This window comes from Acomys minous (genome assembly GCF_964271855.1).
Source record: "Acomys minous genome assembly, chromosome: 9".
NCBI classification, from domain to species: Eukaryota; Metazoa; Chordata; class Mammalia; order Rodentia; family Muridae; genus Acomys; species Acomys minous.
This window is the reverse complement of record NC_140490.1, coordinates 70,362,273-70,378,338: the sequence shown is the minus strand read 5'-3', so window position 1 is coordinate 70,378,338 and position 16,066 is coordinate 70,362,273. Positions and strand designations below refer to the sequence as shown.

Sequence of the window (16,066 nt, the reverse complement as noted above, 5' to 3'; positions counted from 1 at the left end):
TGGTTTGTGTTTCAAGGCTTATCACTCTGCATTGGACAACTACCAAGAGGGCTCATCCCAGGAGTAGACTACTCCATTTCTCAGCAGTCAATGGTGGCTTGTGGTTTTTTTGGTTAGGGGTGGCACCCTGTGAAATTTTACTCCCTTCCAAGTTAACAATGATACTGCCATTGTTTCAGTCGTGTGTGTGTGTGTGTGTGTGTGTGTGTGTGTGTGTGTGTGTGTGTGTGTGTACCACCGTTTCTAGGAGGGACTGTTTCACAGCTGACTTCCTAGTATTTTGGCTTCCGACCTTGTTTTTTGTTTTCCTCCTCTTTCTCCAAGGTCTATGAGCCATAGTGGGAGGAGCTGCCATGTGGATGTATGAGCTGGGGCTGGGATCCCCATGATCTGTTGTTCAGTGTATTGTGTCCAGTTGAGTTTTCTGTGATGGTCTCCATTTGTTGTAAAGAGAAGCTTCTTTGATCGGGGTGGTTGTTACATTTATGCAGGAAAATTGGCTCTAGCACCAAGAGAATTCCAAGGATTTTTCCAAGGACAACTAAGGGAAGATAGCAACTTAATGAGTCCTTGTATAGCCTGACATCTCTGTGAATAGAAAAAAGGAAAAGGAGAATTATATTTGCTTGTGTTAGCAAAAGGAGTCCTAGGAAAATGCCTAAGAAACTTACCTAAATGTTTAGAAACTGGATGGAAGGAGGAAATAACAGTGGGGGCAATGTGTTTTTAAAAATATTACAACTAGTTGCATTTTCTATTTCAATATTAATTATAAGCACATAACAGTTAAGAGTACCATTCTGAATGTCTTTTAAAGAAGATATAAGATAACTTAATTTTCAACTTAAAAACTTGATCATTTTTCATGACAAACACAAATAAGAAAACACCGCCTTAAAAAGACAACCATGCCAGTAGCAAGAAAACATAAAAGGAACTTCAATAGAAATAAAAGACTTAATTTAGTAAGGATAGATCATTGAGAACCAGACAGATATGTTGGCTCATGCCTATAATCTCAGCGTATGGGAATCTGAGGAAAGAGAATCAGTTCAAGTTCCAGGCCAGCTTGTTCTACATTGTGAGTGCCGGGAAAGTGAGTAAGAAAATATTTAAGCTATTCACAGAGTAGAGATTTTGAATGGCCATGTTGTTGCATCTAGAGCCTTAGTAGGCAATCCAGGCCTGGTACTTCCTAGTGATTTCTTTGCTCTGGAAAAGATGGTGTGACATGTCCCAGATGACATAACTCAGGTCTTTACTTATGTGAGTGGGCCTGTGTCTTCATTGGAAATATTTCTGTCCTATAGCAAATGTATTTTATCAAGGCCTTTAATATATCACATTTTGCTCATGTTTTCTGCATGATTTATAATCACTAGTGACAACAAACACAACACAATTGAAATTGCCCTGTTACTCCTGGTCCTTCTGACTATAACATGCTGCTTAGGAAAGGAACTGTCTGAGTCACTGTTCGATTTCTGTGAAGAGACACCGTGACCACAGCAGCACTTATAAAAGAGAATTCTACATCTGGATCTGGAGGCAGCAGGGAGAGAGGGACCCTGGTATTGGCTGGGGCTTTTGAAACCTCAAAGCCCACCCCCAGGGACACAGTTTCTCCAACAAGGCCACACCTACTTCAACAAGGCCACACTTCCTAATCCTTCTCAAATAGTGCCACTCTTTGATTACCAAGTATCCAAATCTACACGCCTATGGGGGCCATTCTTATTTAACCACCACATGAACTCTGGGAAACACCAGAAATTAAAAAAAACAATTTGTCCATCTTTTGAAAATATGAATATCTTATTCTCCTTTCCAAAAGAGATAGAATACACTTACAAAATCCATAACAGCATCTTATGTGTCAGATGTCCTACTCATCTGTTTTTTAGAATACATACCACACCTGGCACTGAAGCTTTGAGTGAGGCAACTGATTTGTTTAGTCTGCAGTACTTAACTGTCACTCCCTACGCTCTGTCTGGTTTTTCGGAGGAAAGGCAGTTGAGAAAAAGGAGGGGCATGTTGAGGACAACTTTGCACCCCCAACTATCATTTTCCTTTGGTGAGTGTTCATTGTACAGGACACTGGGTCATATAAGGACATTGATCAAATAATTATATAATAAATGCACTTTGAGCATAGCCCTCCTCATGTCCCTTCCCGCTATGCCCCCCCCCCATGTTTAGTACCCCCACAGCAGTGGTTCTCAACCTTCCTAATGCTACAACCCTTTATATTGTATCCTGCTGTAGTGACCTTTGGCACATGCCTTTAATCCCAGCACTCGGGAAGCAGAGACAGGAGGATCGCTGTGAGTTCGAGGCCAGCCTGATCTACAAAGCGAGTCCAGGACAGCCAAGGCTACACAGAGAAACCCTGTCTCAAAAAGAAAAAGTTATTTTCACTGTAATTTTGCTACTGTTATTAATTGTAATGTAACTATCTGAGGGTCTTTCAACCTCCAAAGTGTCGTGACCCACATGTTGAGAACCACTGATCCAGACAGTTTTGCTTCTATTTTTCTGTCATAAGCACAAGATTCTGTGTATCTATATGAACTCTGGGAACTACAAATGAAAGCATGCAATATTTGTCTTTCAGAAACTGAATTAATTTGTTTAGTATGATTATCACCAATTGTATTCATTTTCTGTCAATAATATAAGTATGTTCTTTACAGCTGAGAAAATTGTTATATATATGTATATATATGTGTGTATGTATATATATATATATTACTGTTTTTTGTTTTGTTCGAGACAGGGTTTCTCTGTGTAGCCTTGGCTGTCCTGGACTTGCTTTGTAGATCAGGCTGGCTTTGACCTCACATTGATCCCCCTGCCTCTGCCTCCCTGAGTGCTAGAATTAAAAGTGTGCACTGCCCCGGCCATACAGTACCGGATTTCCTGGAGCTGGAGTTAGTGGTGGCTGTGAGTTGCCATGTAGGTGTTGAGAATCAGACCTGGGCTTTGGCAAGAGTAGCAAATGCGCTTAACTGGTGAGCCATCTCTCTATCCCCTGTTTCCGGAATAATTTAACCAAGAAAATTAGCAGACAGAGGCTTAAGATGCAGTTCAGCTGGTAGAGCTCATCCTTAACATGTGCAGAAACCTGGATTCAGTCCCCTGTACCCCAAACAGCATGGGGGCACATGCCTGTAATCCTAGCACTTGGGAGATAGAAGCATTCAAGGTCATCTTTGGCTACACATTGAGTTTGAGGCCACCCTAGGAGATATATATCATACAAATAAGTAGTCCAAGGGCTTAGAGTCAAAAAAAGTGAAAATATTGTAGATGTCTGTCAAACATTTACATAATTAAAATTAATTATGTAAAACATTTACATAATTAAAATTTTACCTTCCTGATTTTGCTTGTAATGTCTGAAAGACCTTAAAATCTATAACATATGACATGATTTTTCCAGACTAAGTCTGCATTTGGTACCTATGTTTATAATTTTAATTTATTTTTCTTAGCTATGGTCTCCCACATAGTATTTTATTTTATTTTATTTATTGTAAAATTCATGAGAACGAGGGATTCATGTTCATGATTATTATAGAAGGCCCCAAAGCAAACCTTTAGCACAAGATTTATTAAGCAGACTTTGAGTAGGTAATAAAATTTAAAAGTCAGTTAATGGCATAAACTTGTAATTCCCACAATTGGGGGTGCAGAGGCAGGGAGATCAGGAGTTCAAGGCTTCCTAGTCTGACTAGTGAGTTTGAGGTCAGACTGAGCTATATGAGATTGCCTTACAAAGAAACAAACAAACACACAAACAAAGCACCCACTTAAGCTTGTGACATGCCTCATCTGCTCCTTCTGTTTCTGTGGTCACTACCTTGATTCCCACTCACAATAACATTCCTAGGTGCAAATGTAACCATCTTGCTCAGATTCCTCTTTTAGAGATACCAGAAAAGTAAGTGTTGGTGCTCTTTGCTGCACATTCTACCTTGTAGTTGTGCAGAATTGCTCCAATCTTCAAATGCATCGAGTATCTCAATCTGGCAGATTAAAATGGCAGATTAAAAATGACTTAACTTTCCCAAACAGTACTTACTTAAGCATTTGAAGTATTGCTAAAGCACTTTCAATACTGTAAAAGTTAGTGATAGGGCTTTATTATTACTTCTTTTAATATTTTCAATCATACTGAAGGCTGGGGCTATTTGACTCACTAATTCATAGCTGTTTTTATTGTTCCCGTTGGTCCCAGCTGCCTTGAGCAAGGAATATTAGTCACAGCCAGCTGGCGTAATCTAACGTGAAATCTATGTGCCGTAAGGGCCCCAAGGATACCTTAAGGAAACTACATGTTAACTTCAGCTGCTTGCTCAGAAGGCATCACCCAGCCCTAACTGCTTCAGTGTATGCATCGCCTTCTAAGGCATCATATGCTTTGGTGACCTCTAACAGTCATTTTCACCCAGGCCAGAGGGGAATTGCTTTCTCTGGTGATCCAACAAAAGAAAGATGTCGTGATTGGCGCAAACACTTCCTGCATCAAAACCTGTCATCATTGGCGCACACGCCATTGCATCGTTCTAACTATAAAGTAGGCTGTTCAGCTTACTGTTTCCAGCCAGCCCGGAAACATCCTCTGATACATCTTCGTGGGATTATCAGTTTGTGGAGCCCTCTTTCCTGGTTGTCCATGTGGCTGCAGACTTAGGACCGTGATTTAGGACTTTTGGGTGACATTTCAGGATCAGGGATAGGAAGTAGCAAAAGCTGGCCCTAAGTACTTCCGTTACTGGTTTCGTTGTGGCTTTAACTTTGAGGGGGATGAGTATCAAGTTTCAGACAGAAACTGCTTAAATGATTAACATATCTGTCTGCAGAGTTGAGCAGGAACCTGACGTAGACAATACAAAAAGAAGGAAGAAATGCCAGGCTTTTTATCATCGTTTAGTTACCTTGTGGCTCCAGGTGGGGTCTACTTTAAAGCAAGGCAGTTTCTACATTACCTGCCAGACATACATATGATGTACCCCTTAACTGACCGACAGATACTTAATTCATCTCACATTTAAGTGCTCTTCTCTGTTTCTCTCCTTCTTTTTCTCTCTGCTCTCCCTCTGCTCTCTGTCCTTTGCGCTCATGGCCCTGTCCCCATCTGCCTGTCCCATCATCCGTCCCCTATCTTCGTCGATAACTTCATAACTGTAATTTTCTACGGTTATAAATCATAATGTAAATATCTGATATGCGTGCTATCTGATATAGAACCCCTGTGAAAAAAAGGTCTTTGACCTCCAAAAGGGTCGCGCCCCTCAGGTTGAGAATGCGACTCCAAAAGAGAAATACGAGAGTTAGGAGAAAACAAAACAAAACAAAACCCGAGTTTCTGTTTTCGCCACCTCTCTCCTCTCTTCACACTGTCGGCCAAGGCTGGGGACCGGAACTAATGAGTACGAAATACAAGTGGCGAGCTAGCAGACTCTTCCGGTCCCAGTTTTAGTTCTCGTGGCCAGAACAGCGCCCCCTACAAACTTGGCCTCCTGCAATTTGGGCCCAAAGCGGGCAGCCACACGCCATCAAGGTCCAATAATCTTTTAATTCCCGAGAAAAGCTGCTTTTAGAAAGTGGCTTAACTTGGAGCCTGGACTCAGGACCGATGACGCATTTCCCGTCTTTGTGGCAGTCAGTTGCTCCGGAGCCGGAAATTTGGGACAGAGAGGCTTTGCTGACTCTTGGTTTCCAGGAGACATGAGGCCCTTATTTGGAAAGGGGTGAAGGAACAATTGCGCAGGCGCGATCCGACCTAGTTTCGGTGAAGTCCCGAGGAGGCTGGATCTTCCCAGCCCTGAGGTACCTGAGACGGGTAGAGGTGCTGATGATTACTGATTGTGCTGGGAGTGGAACCCATGGCATCTTACCGTAGGCAAGCACTCTCCCGCCCTAATTTCTGTTTCATGATGTGGGTATTGATGCCAGGCTTGTGCTGGGTACCATTCTAACGGTGAGACCATTCTACCGATCGAGCTAGACCTTTAGCCATAGCAGCACTCTTGTTTCATAACCGTAAACACGAGGTAGCATTTGGTGCGTATACTTTTCTTTGTTGTCAAACAAACTACAAGTATCATGACATGTTTCCCTCCCCATTATTTTTTTTAAAATAAACATTGTTATTTATATGTTTTTGTGTTTCACCTTGAACGTGTGCACGTGCACTGTACGCTGTCTGATGCCCACGGAGGCTAGAAGGTATCTGGTACCCTGAAACTAGAGCTACAGACGTTTTGTTAGCCGCTACATGTGTACTGAGAACGGGGTCCTCTCCAAGAACCATCGAGCCATCTCTCCAGACTTTAATGCGTTTCCAAGGACATTTTCCCACATCATATTATTTGCACACATAGTTAAGAGCAGGACCATTCCCTAATATGACACCTAGTTTACACTCAGATTCCCTCTGTCTATCTCAACAGATCATCCCACAGATTTTTTTCTTTTTCTTTTTTTTGGCAATTGATTTGTACCAACTAACATGCAATTGTAGGCCCCTTTTGTAGGCAGTTTAAAAATCTCCTTTACTTACAATCCCACCCCTCCCCTTGTTGAAGGGACTCCATGGGCTCTCTTCTAAATGACCTGCTTACAGATTTACTTGAGTCTTCGGGGGGTACTTAACTTACTCCTCCATTTCCTTGTAATTGTGACCTGTATCCTTTGGGGATTATGTTCCGACACAGGTGGTTGACATTGTTCTGTTATTGCTAAGTATGCCAAAGCTAATGAGGAGATGTTCTTACACGTTTATGGTTGTAGTTCACAGTAGGAGGGAGATGGGAACACATCAAACTGTAGTTGTTTCACTGCCTGACACACAGTAGGCACTTAGTAAATACTTATGAGAGGGTTTCTTTGTGGGTTACAGAAACTGTTAAATTTAGGAAGGATACTAAGGATACAGGGAAATACCTTGAAAACACCTTTGAAACTATAGCTTTTCTTTCAGTGTGTTATAATTGTATACAGGAGCTATAAGTTAATCCCAGACCTATAGGCATCCATTGAATGAGGGAACTGCGGTTTCAAAACTTAGTTTCTTTCAGCTGTATCTGTTTTCCAAAATTGTATCTTTTACAGGTCATGGTGAGGTCTTAAGTGGAAGTCTTTCTAGGTTCACTGCAATACCTTGTCTCTATTTTCTTCCAGCTGTGTTTCAGGCTTCTACTCTTGTTTTTGTTCTCCTTTTTTTACCCAGCAATGGAACTTCTTAGTGCACAAATCTAATCTTCTCACTTTCTTTTTCCTGTTAAGCATTTAGAACTTCCCTGTTCAGTCATACAATTCAAGCTCCTGTGTTCTTCATCTGGCTTGCCAGCCTAGTTCTTTGCCACTTTCCTCTTCCGGTTTCCAGCCTCCTGTCCTTGCTTTGGCCTGTGGCAAGACCTTTGAGGAGTCTCCCCGTCCTCAGGCCCAATGTGCAGCTCCCTCCTTTGCACTTAAGGATTGATTCCACTTTAATGATATTGAACTTCCCCCTTCAGTTTTCCATGAGAGAGAGTCCAACATTTTTAGCTTTTTATTTTAGCCTCGTGAATCATGTAAGTTAGTGTTTGTGTGCGCACATGCTCCAGTGCTGTGGAAACCAGAGGACGACTTTCGGGAGCTGGCTGTTTCTCAGTCTCTAATTCAGTTGTGAGGTATGGTGGCAGGCACCTCTATTGGTGGCATTTGCTGGCCCTCTTATGCATCTTTTAAACATCTTATATCACACATTTTGTTTTTTACTCATACTTACATTTTATAGCTAAGCCACCAGAACGCCCCTGACTGTCCTTAGAGACCTGATGTGCACCCTTAAATTACTTTCGTTCATGTCTTCTGTCTGGTCTGTGATATTGGATCCACCTCATGTGTCTTTTCTCACCAGACGATCTCAATCATTTTAAACTAATCCTACTGAACTTGCTTCTAATCCATATTTTTCAATGTTCTATGTCCAATGAGAGTTTTTTAAAGCGTCCTTTTTGTCCTTTCTTTAAACCTTCATTACCTTTACCTAGAGCTACCATATAGTACCAGATATTTCAGTCATTACACTCTGCTTAGAGAGGTCTTGAAGGACACTTCTAGACAAACATGCTTGGACCTAAAGTGGAGGAGCCAAACCCTCCTCCAAAACCAGCTTTCTAGTGAGCTCAAACAGCATATGTCAATTTGTAAGGTAAATTATATGTGATAAGGTGTATTGCGATAGGATTGCTTGCTATCAAGGCATGTCAGCTAGTTTTCTCCAGTGCAGCGAAAGCAAGGAAGAAAAGCCACAAAGCTTTTAAAAAATGACCGTTACACAGAAGCTAGGCACCATCGATTCTGCCATATTTCAGTAGAAATGTGCCATGAGCACTCAAGGAGAGGAAAATCAGATTTTCCCATCCTCCCACCTTTTTTTTTGTTTGTTTGTTTTGTTTTGTTCTTTCTGGTACTGAGGATTGAACCGGCTGCCTTGCTCAAGCTAAGCAAGTGCATTTCAATTGCACTATATCCTCATCCCCTTTTAAGTTATGCACCTTAACACAAAGTCTCATATTGCAGGATATTTGATCCCACCGTGAAGTGTAAAAATCTGTTTCTAATTGTGGTATGGCGTAGTCTTGGATCCTAGAGCTTTCTGTTTACTGTAAACAAGCACTTGTGATCTGAGCACACACCTTTACTCCAAGAGCTTTCTGTAAACAGATTAAATAAAATTAACCCTAGGTCAAGAGTTGAGTAAGTAACCAGAATGACAGGAAGTGAATGTGGGAAAAAATTAACATAGTGAGAAGTCTGGAGGATGGATAGGAAGTAGAAAGGAGGGACATTGAGTTGAAGGGTAGTTAAGAAAGTGTGGGGAAAGAGAAAGAATTTTTTTTTTTGAGTCAGGGTTCCTCTGTGTAGCCTTGACTATCTTGGACTTGCTTTATAGACCAGACTGGCCTCACAGAGATCCAGCTTCCTTTGCCTACCCAAGCGCTGGGATTACAGTAGTGAGCCACCAATTCAGACACATCAGAGGAGAAAGAGCTTTTGCTTCCCGGGACGTGAGTGGAATAGGAAGGTCAGCTGGGTGCTTTCTCTGCCTCTCTGAGCTGACAGGTTTTCACCCCAGTAGCTGGCTCCTGAGTCTTCATTAGTAAAATAGAATTAGTGGGATTTTGTTTTTTTTTAAAACACCATCTTACTAAGTTCTCCAGGTTGCTTTGAATTTGAGATCTTCCCCAGCCTCCTATAATTGGGATTTCAGATCTGGGCCACCAACCTCCACTAGATTTCACTGGTTAAAGGGAGATGCATCGAATAACTTGACCTATTTAATATGACCCCAGTTTATTGGCTCACTTTTTCTTTCTTTTTTTGCTCTTGGTGGGATATAGAACTTGGGCCCTTCCATTGAACAATCTTTTTTATAAACTCCACACTGTCCCTTGTATTAACCATTAGTTCAGGCTCTGAACATCTCTTATAAACCCACAGGCTCTAGATCAGAAGCATGGGCATTCAGAAGCGCCCTCAGAAGACGTGATGCTGTTGAAGGCCAAGCAGGAATCATCAGTTACCCAGTCCATGGAGACACAGCTCAAACCTCCACCAAGAACAAGGTCAGGACTGCGCAGGCCCATTCAAGGGAACGCTGGCGGCTTGGCATAGGGCTTAGTGAAGATTATGATTCTGAGGCCAAATTCCACGGGTTGGAACTAAGCATTGCAACGAAGTAGCTCTCAACAGTAGACAAGTAGGCAACCTTCCTGTTCTCAAACTTTTTATATATCTGACAGGGAAAAAAAAAAATCTGTGTACCTCCAGTAAGGCATTACATGAAGCTTTAACATGTTACTATGCACAGAACACTTAGAACTGTGCCTTTCATGTAGTATCTGCCTGTGTATATCCTTTGAGCCTTGCTTGTTCTTCAGCCATTTCAGATGTAGAAATGTGATAACTCTAATATCCTCGTTTAACCCATCCTTACAGTCTAACTTCAAGTTTTGCATTCATAGAAGGATTCTTCCTGATGTGGATCCTGTTGTAGAAAGATGGGTTCTTCTTTTGTTTTGTTTTGATTCAGCGTCTCTCTGTGTTAACCTTGGCTGTCCTGGACTTGCTTTGTAGACCGGGCTGGCCTCGAACTCACAGTGATCCACTTGCCTCTACCTCCCAAGTGCTGGGATTAAAGGCGTGCGCCACTATGCCTGGCAAATTATTCTTTATATATTAAATAATACAGTAGATTATTACAGCAACAGTTTTCTTTAGCCAGCTAACTTCCCAATGATTGACACAGAGAGACTATGGTTTATTTTTAAACTGTAAGCACTATGCTCGGCACATTCCAAGCTACTCTAATCCTACTACTTCTAGAACCCACACTTGCCAATCACTTGCCAATCTGATGACTCCTGGGGCGGCTTCTGCTCTATCAGTCTGTTCCTGCAGTCATGTGCTCACCACCATCTTGCCTTATAGGGACCTCTCTCTCTCTCTCTCTCTCTCTCTCTCTCTTTCTCTCTCTTTCTCTCTCTCTCTCCCTCCCCCACAAACCCAAGCTGGGGCACCTTAACTCTACCTTCCTCTCTTCTATCTAGTCATAGGCTTCAGCATCTTTATTTAGCCAATTAGGGATAACTGGGGAACATTCCTTTTCATCACATGGAGATAGTTCAGCATTCATAACAATGTCCATGACAGGGAGGTATCCAGATCTCAAGGCATTGGAATTAACATTTGAAACCACAGTTGGGTCTTCCTTCAGCAGGATCATTTATTATTGTTCTGTTTCAGGTGGTGAAACTATACCTGTAAACCAGGGGTTGCCGTCAAAGCTAGAAGTCTTCAGGGAATCAAAACATTTGGGGGCTATTACACTCCAAAGAGATGCTCCTCTGGATTCTAAGCACAGAGAAACTTGTAAACATAAGAGGATGGAAAGGCATCATCAAGACCCTGCTGGAGACAGATGATAGCGGTGCAGTTGGGGGGGGGGGAAGCTCCTGCACAGCTCAGTCCTCATTCAGCACCAGAGACTCCACAGCGGGGAGAAGCCACATGGATGGGAGGCATGTGCGAAGGCCTTCTACCAGAGAGTAGGCTGGAATGAACATTGTCGGAGCCACACTGGCGAGAAGAAACCTAAACAATGTAAGGAGGAGTGTGGGGAAGCCTTCAGTGGTCCCCAGTGACCTCATGAGCCATGGAAGAATCCACACAGGGGAACAGATCCCATGAATGTGAAGCAGGAGGGAAGACTCTCCACCTTAGCTCGCACCTTGTCCAGCATCAGCGGATACTCACTGGAGAGAAGCGCGATCAGTGTACCGAGTGTGGCAAAGCCTTTATTCAGAACGCAGGGCTGTCCCAGCATCTTCACATCCACCCCGATGAGAGACCTCACCAATGTAGTCAGTGCAATAAAAGCTTTAGTAGCAGAGACTCCTTATGAGTCACCGGAGAGGCCCCATTGGAGAGAGACCTTAGAAATGTGATGGATGTGGGAAAGCCTTCAGTCATCACTCATCAGGCATTTCACAACTCACCCAGGTGAGGAGTTTGACTAATCCTATGGACTTGTAGTCCTTGTATGTGAGGGGGTTCAGTAAAGAAACCGCCAGCATGACTGCTCGACGATATGGTTAAGATTTTTATTGTACATATGAGAGAAAGAAAGGAGAGAGAAAGAGAGAGAGAGAGAGAGAGAGAGAGAGAGAGAGAGAGAGAGAGAGAGAGAGAGAGAGAAGCCAGAGGCATCTGGAAGCCCAGAGCAGAGAGACAAAGAAGTAGACTGAAAATGGTCCTCTGACTGGCATGGCATTGCCAGGGCCATCTGTGAGAGAAGAGAGACTAACTAGGCACAGAGAGGAGGGGGGAGAGCAGTGAGGGTACCTGTAGTATAAGGAGTTTGAGCAGCTGTGGGCGAGGGAAGCCTGTAAGATGGAGGGGGTTAGGCTAGAGGAGAGGGGGAGACGAGCTAGGATGTTACTTTGGCCTTCGAAATGTACAGCAGCTACTCAGGATACTGAGGAAGCCTGGAGGCCAGCCTGGGCTTTGGTATGCTGGCAGGCACCACAGCTAGCATATGCCCTCTCTTTCTACCAGAGGGAAAGGAATGACTTCTTTTGGCAGGTGGGAACTGGTTTCGCAAGTTCCTGAGGAATGCTGGCTTTTAGCTAACTGCCTCAACTCGTACTTATTTGCACTGCCTGTGGGACCGGACAGTCCTCTAAATCTTGGAAAATAGGTTGTCTGTTCTGTTCTTACCTTTTTGTTTGTTTGTTTGTTTGTTGTTCCTTTGGAATGACTAGCTTTCTAAGAACCAGATACTTGTGTCTTCTGGATCTTTCATCTACGGATCTTCCAGTCAGCTTTTTGATTCTCAGGTTTTTGGTTCATCCCTAATGATTTCCCTTAAAGCAACCAAACCTTGAAATACATTTGGATAGAGAAGCTGTTCTTGAATAACACTGAACACTCTAAGTATTTGTGTGCGCTTTGTAAAGGTTGGGTGACTTTAAAAGATACTATGCAGTCGGGTATTTTTCTATAAGACATAAATGGACATTTACACAGGTAAAGAAAAGCTCAGACCTAGGCATGGTGGTACATGCCTTTAATCCCAAATGACAGTAAAGTTAATTTGTAGAAGGAAGCTTTTAAATACCAATGAAATATGAGATATGAAATAATGCACCACTGTGGCCTCCCTTAACAATGTGATGGGTGCAGCCTGGGTGGACCATTGGGGACTGAGGGAGTTCGGGGACTCTGGAGGGTAGCTGAAGCAGAAAGGGATTGAGACCTGGGAAAATGGAAGGGCAGAGAACAGGAGGCACACTAATCTTCAACACAGGTGCAGCGTTTTCAGGAACTTTTGTTTCACCCCTGCGCCCCCACTATTTTAAGCATGTACACCATGTTTCAGGGGTCAAAAGCCATTTTTTTTTTAAATTCTAGAGACCTTTAGAGAGAGAAAGTCAGGATCTAGAGTGGGGCCCCGTGCCGTGCGTGGGCATGGGTGCGCATAGTCTGCACTCAGGAGGCTGAGGTAAAAGGATTTCTGAGCCCATGAATGCAAGACCAGCCTGGATAACGCTGGCACCTTATCTAAACCATAAAAGACTAAAATGTTCTTTCATATAGATATGATTTTTATCATTTACTAAAAGGAGAGCAGGGTAGGACCAGTAAAGAGGCTCAGCTTGCCACCAAGACTGGTGATCTGAGTTCATTAGGAGACCCACAAGGTTGATGAAGAGAACTGACCCCGCCAAGTTGTCCTCTGACCTCCACATGCATGTTACGGTACACATAGTCGTACACATACATTATGCACATACACACTAACTTTAATATTTTTCCAGTGAGAAAACAAATCAAAGTTGTGAACTGGTGAGCTGTGTTTGCTTATGTTTTGTGTAAAAAAATTAAGTCTTGTTTGCTATTGTAGGATATACTTTCGAAGGTTTTTAGAGTTGTAATTATTTAGGAGTACACATGTGCCTGCGTGTATGTGCCCCATGTGCACGCAAGTGGCCTCTGAGGCCAGAAGAGGGAATCAGATCCCCTGGAAGTGAGGTTACAGGTAGCAGTAAGCCACCCAGTGGGTTCTGGGAACTGAACCCAAGTGCTCTGCGAGAGCATCATGTGTTCTTCATGGCTAGGGCATTTCCCCAGCCCCATCCACTCCCTTAACCGTCTCCTCTCTCTTTTCTTGTCTTTCTCTTTCTTGTTTCTCCCCCTCTCTTCCTCTGTCTCTGTCTCTCTCTTTCTGGGGAACCCCCTTCCTTCTTTCCCATGTTCATATAATAAACCTCTCAATATTATATCTATTGTGTGGTGCATTATTTCATCTCTCATATTTCATTTGTATTTAAAAGCTTCCTTCTACAAATTAACTTTACTGTCATTTGGGATTAAAGGCATGTACCACCATGCCTAGGTCTGAGCTTTTCTTTACCTCATACTTGCTCTACACCAGACTGGCCTGGAACTCCGACTTGTTTACCTTTGTCTCATGGATTAAAGGTGTGTTTGCATTCCAGCTGGACCTAGAAGGTCTTTGAATGTGATCTCTTGCCAGAAGAGCCATATTATTAATTAACATTTAGCCACTAAGCTATTATTTTTTGAGGATTTTATTGTATTCGTATGAGCATTTTGCCTCACTGTCGGTATGTGCAGCACATCTGTGTCTCCTGGTTTCTCCTGATTCCTACCTCAGGGCCTCTTTGCAGTCCTTCACTGGTTCTCAAGCTCACAATGACTTCATTTGCGTCATCTTCCCTCCCTCAGTATGGGAAGCGGCTGACAAATGTCTTTTATATTTCAGAGGAAGAATCCAAAGTTGGCCTCTCATTTCTGTGTCCTGGGGACTGAACCTTAATCTGTGTAGACACTCTGTAGTGGATGTACACATGTGTTTGGCTTTTGTTTTGTATCCCAAGTGTGGTATATGTAGTGGATGTGAACATGCTTTTGTTTGGATCCCAAGTGTGGGATGGGGAACGGACTTGTGGGAGAACAGGTGATGTTTATCCACTGAATCACCTAGTGTGGGGGCTTGGCTTTTGCCAGCTGAAACACATCTTAGTACAGACTCTACAGACTCTGAGGATATATATATATATATATATATATATTCCCAAAAAAGGAGGCAGGGCTTTTATATTTGGCTGTTCATCCATTTTGAGATGTTCCTAGAGAGAACCACTTCAGAGAATGTTTCCAGGCTCCAGGTTCTGGCTGCTGTTCCTGGTTCTAGCAGCATCTTTGGTTGAATTGCTGGTCTGCTGAAATCCTGCCAACTACACCAGGGGAATTGCTCCCAGGAACTAAGTCCCAAAAGGTCTACTTCTCCTGTTCCTGTTAACCTCTTTTCTCTATCTAGGGTAGGTGGGTTGGAAGGGAGGTATAAGCATTAAAGAACCCTGAATAAAGTAGGTTTGGAAAACATCTATTAAAGTTCAAATCTTTCAACCTAAATATCTTTCTAGACCTAAAAGTATCTTTTTAACTCCTAAACAACTAAGTTTAATTTTACAACTATCTGGTCTTTAACCCATCAGAGACTTGAGAAGGAATAAATATAATTACCTGAGTAAACAGAAGTGCAGGTTAGCAGCTTCTAAAATGAAAAACTGACAGAGACAGTTCACTGCCTGAACAGACACCACCACAGAACGTTGGAGCATCATCTTCAGCCTTCTGGCTCAGTATATCTGACAGACATATTTGTGAAGCAGGAACCATTGAGGACTTGCTTGCCCTGTCTTGGCAGAGTCTGGCCGTTGACTCTGCCTGCATCCAAGCTTGCCCATTTTTAGGCAGAACTCTGTAGGAGAATGAGGACATTTTTGTCTCGTGGCTGTTTTGCCACACTCGAAGCCATCTCCACAAGGAGGTTTTTTTTGATGCTCATCTTTTTTTGTGGTAGAGTGGGTATTGTCAGGAGTCAACCTGTCTTATTGTCAAAGAATCCTTAAGTTAATAAAAACATTTTAAAATGCCATATATTATAGGTTTTTGTCTTACCTATTTATAGAATTATATCTATCTGTTAAACCTAGCATGTATATTACTATATTTGACATGACCCTGAGTTGATCAACAATTGACTTGTATTACTTAATTATCCTAAACAGCCTACAATAATACTATCAGAGTACTGGAAGTAAACCATGTATTAATTGAGTTGTATGTGTATAATACCTCATATCAGAGTAGAACTATAATGTGTGAATAATAATATTAAATTTGAATTCTATTTTAATGTATCAAAATTAAACTTATTTTGTACCAATATACAAAATTCCATATTAATGAATTAAAATTAACCTTATTTGTGAGTAATAATTAAGGCCTTACATTGAGTAGATTCAATAATCTACTTTTTGTCCTATCATCCTATCTATACTCCCCTTTGTTTCTTTACAACCCCTATCTCCATACTTCTTAATGACAGTATACATCTATAGCCCAAGAAAGCAACCAAAAATCTATTCAACCCGTTTCTGCCCGCGCCGGCGCGCATGTGTGCGCACACACCACACAC

General features: G+C 42.4%; 1 long non-coding RNA gene across 2 annotated transcripts in view; it reads left to right on the top strand.

The window, feature by feature from the left end:
• The first annotated feature begins 4,614 nt into the window (after window positions 1–4,614).
• LOC311604719 overlaps window positions 4,615–16,066 on the top strand; it is a 25,592-nt gene continuing 14,140 nt past the window's right edge. Inside the window, exons 1-3 of one of the 2 annotated variants that reach the window (XR_014781620.1) lie at window positions 4,615–5,838; window positions 9,499–9,623; window positions 10,804–13,229. This is a non-coding gene — a long non-coding RNA (uncharacterized lncRNA). Of the gene's footprint in view, window positions 5,839–9,498; window positions 9,624–10,803; window positions 15,954–16,066 lie in introns of those variants that run through there. The other variant, XR_014781621.1, reaches the window with a different exon arrangement.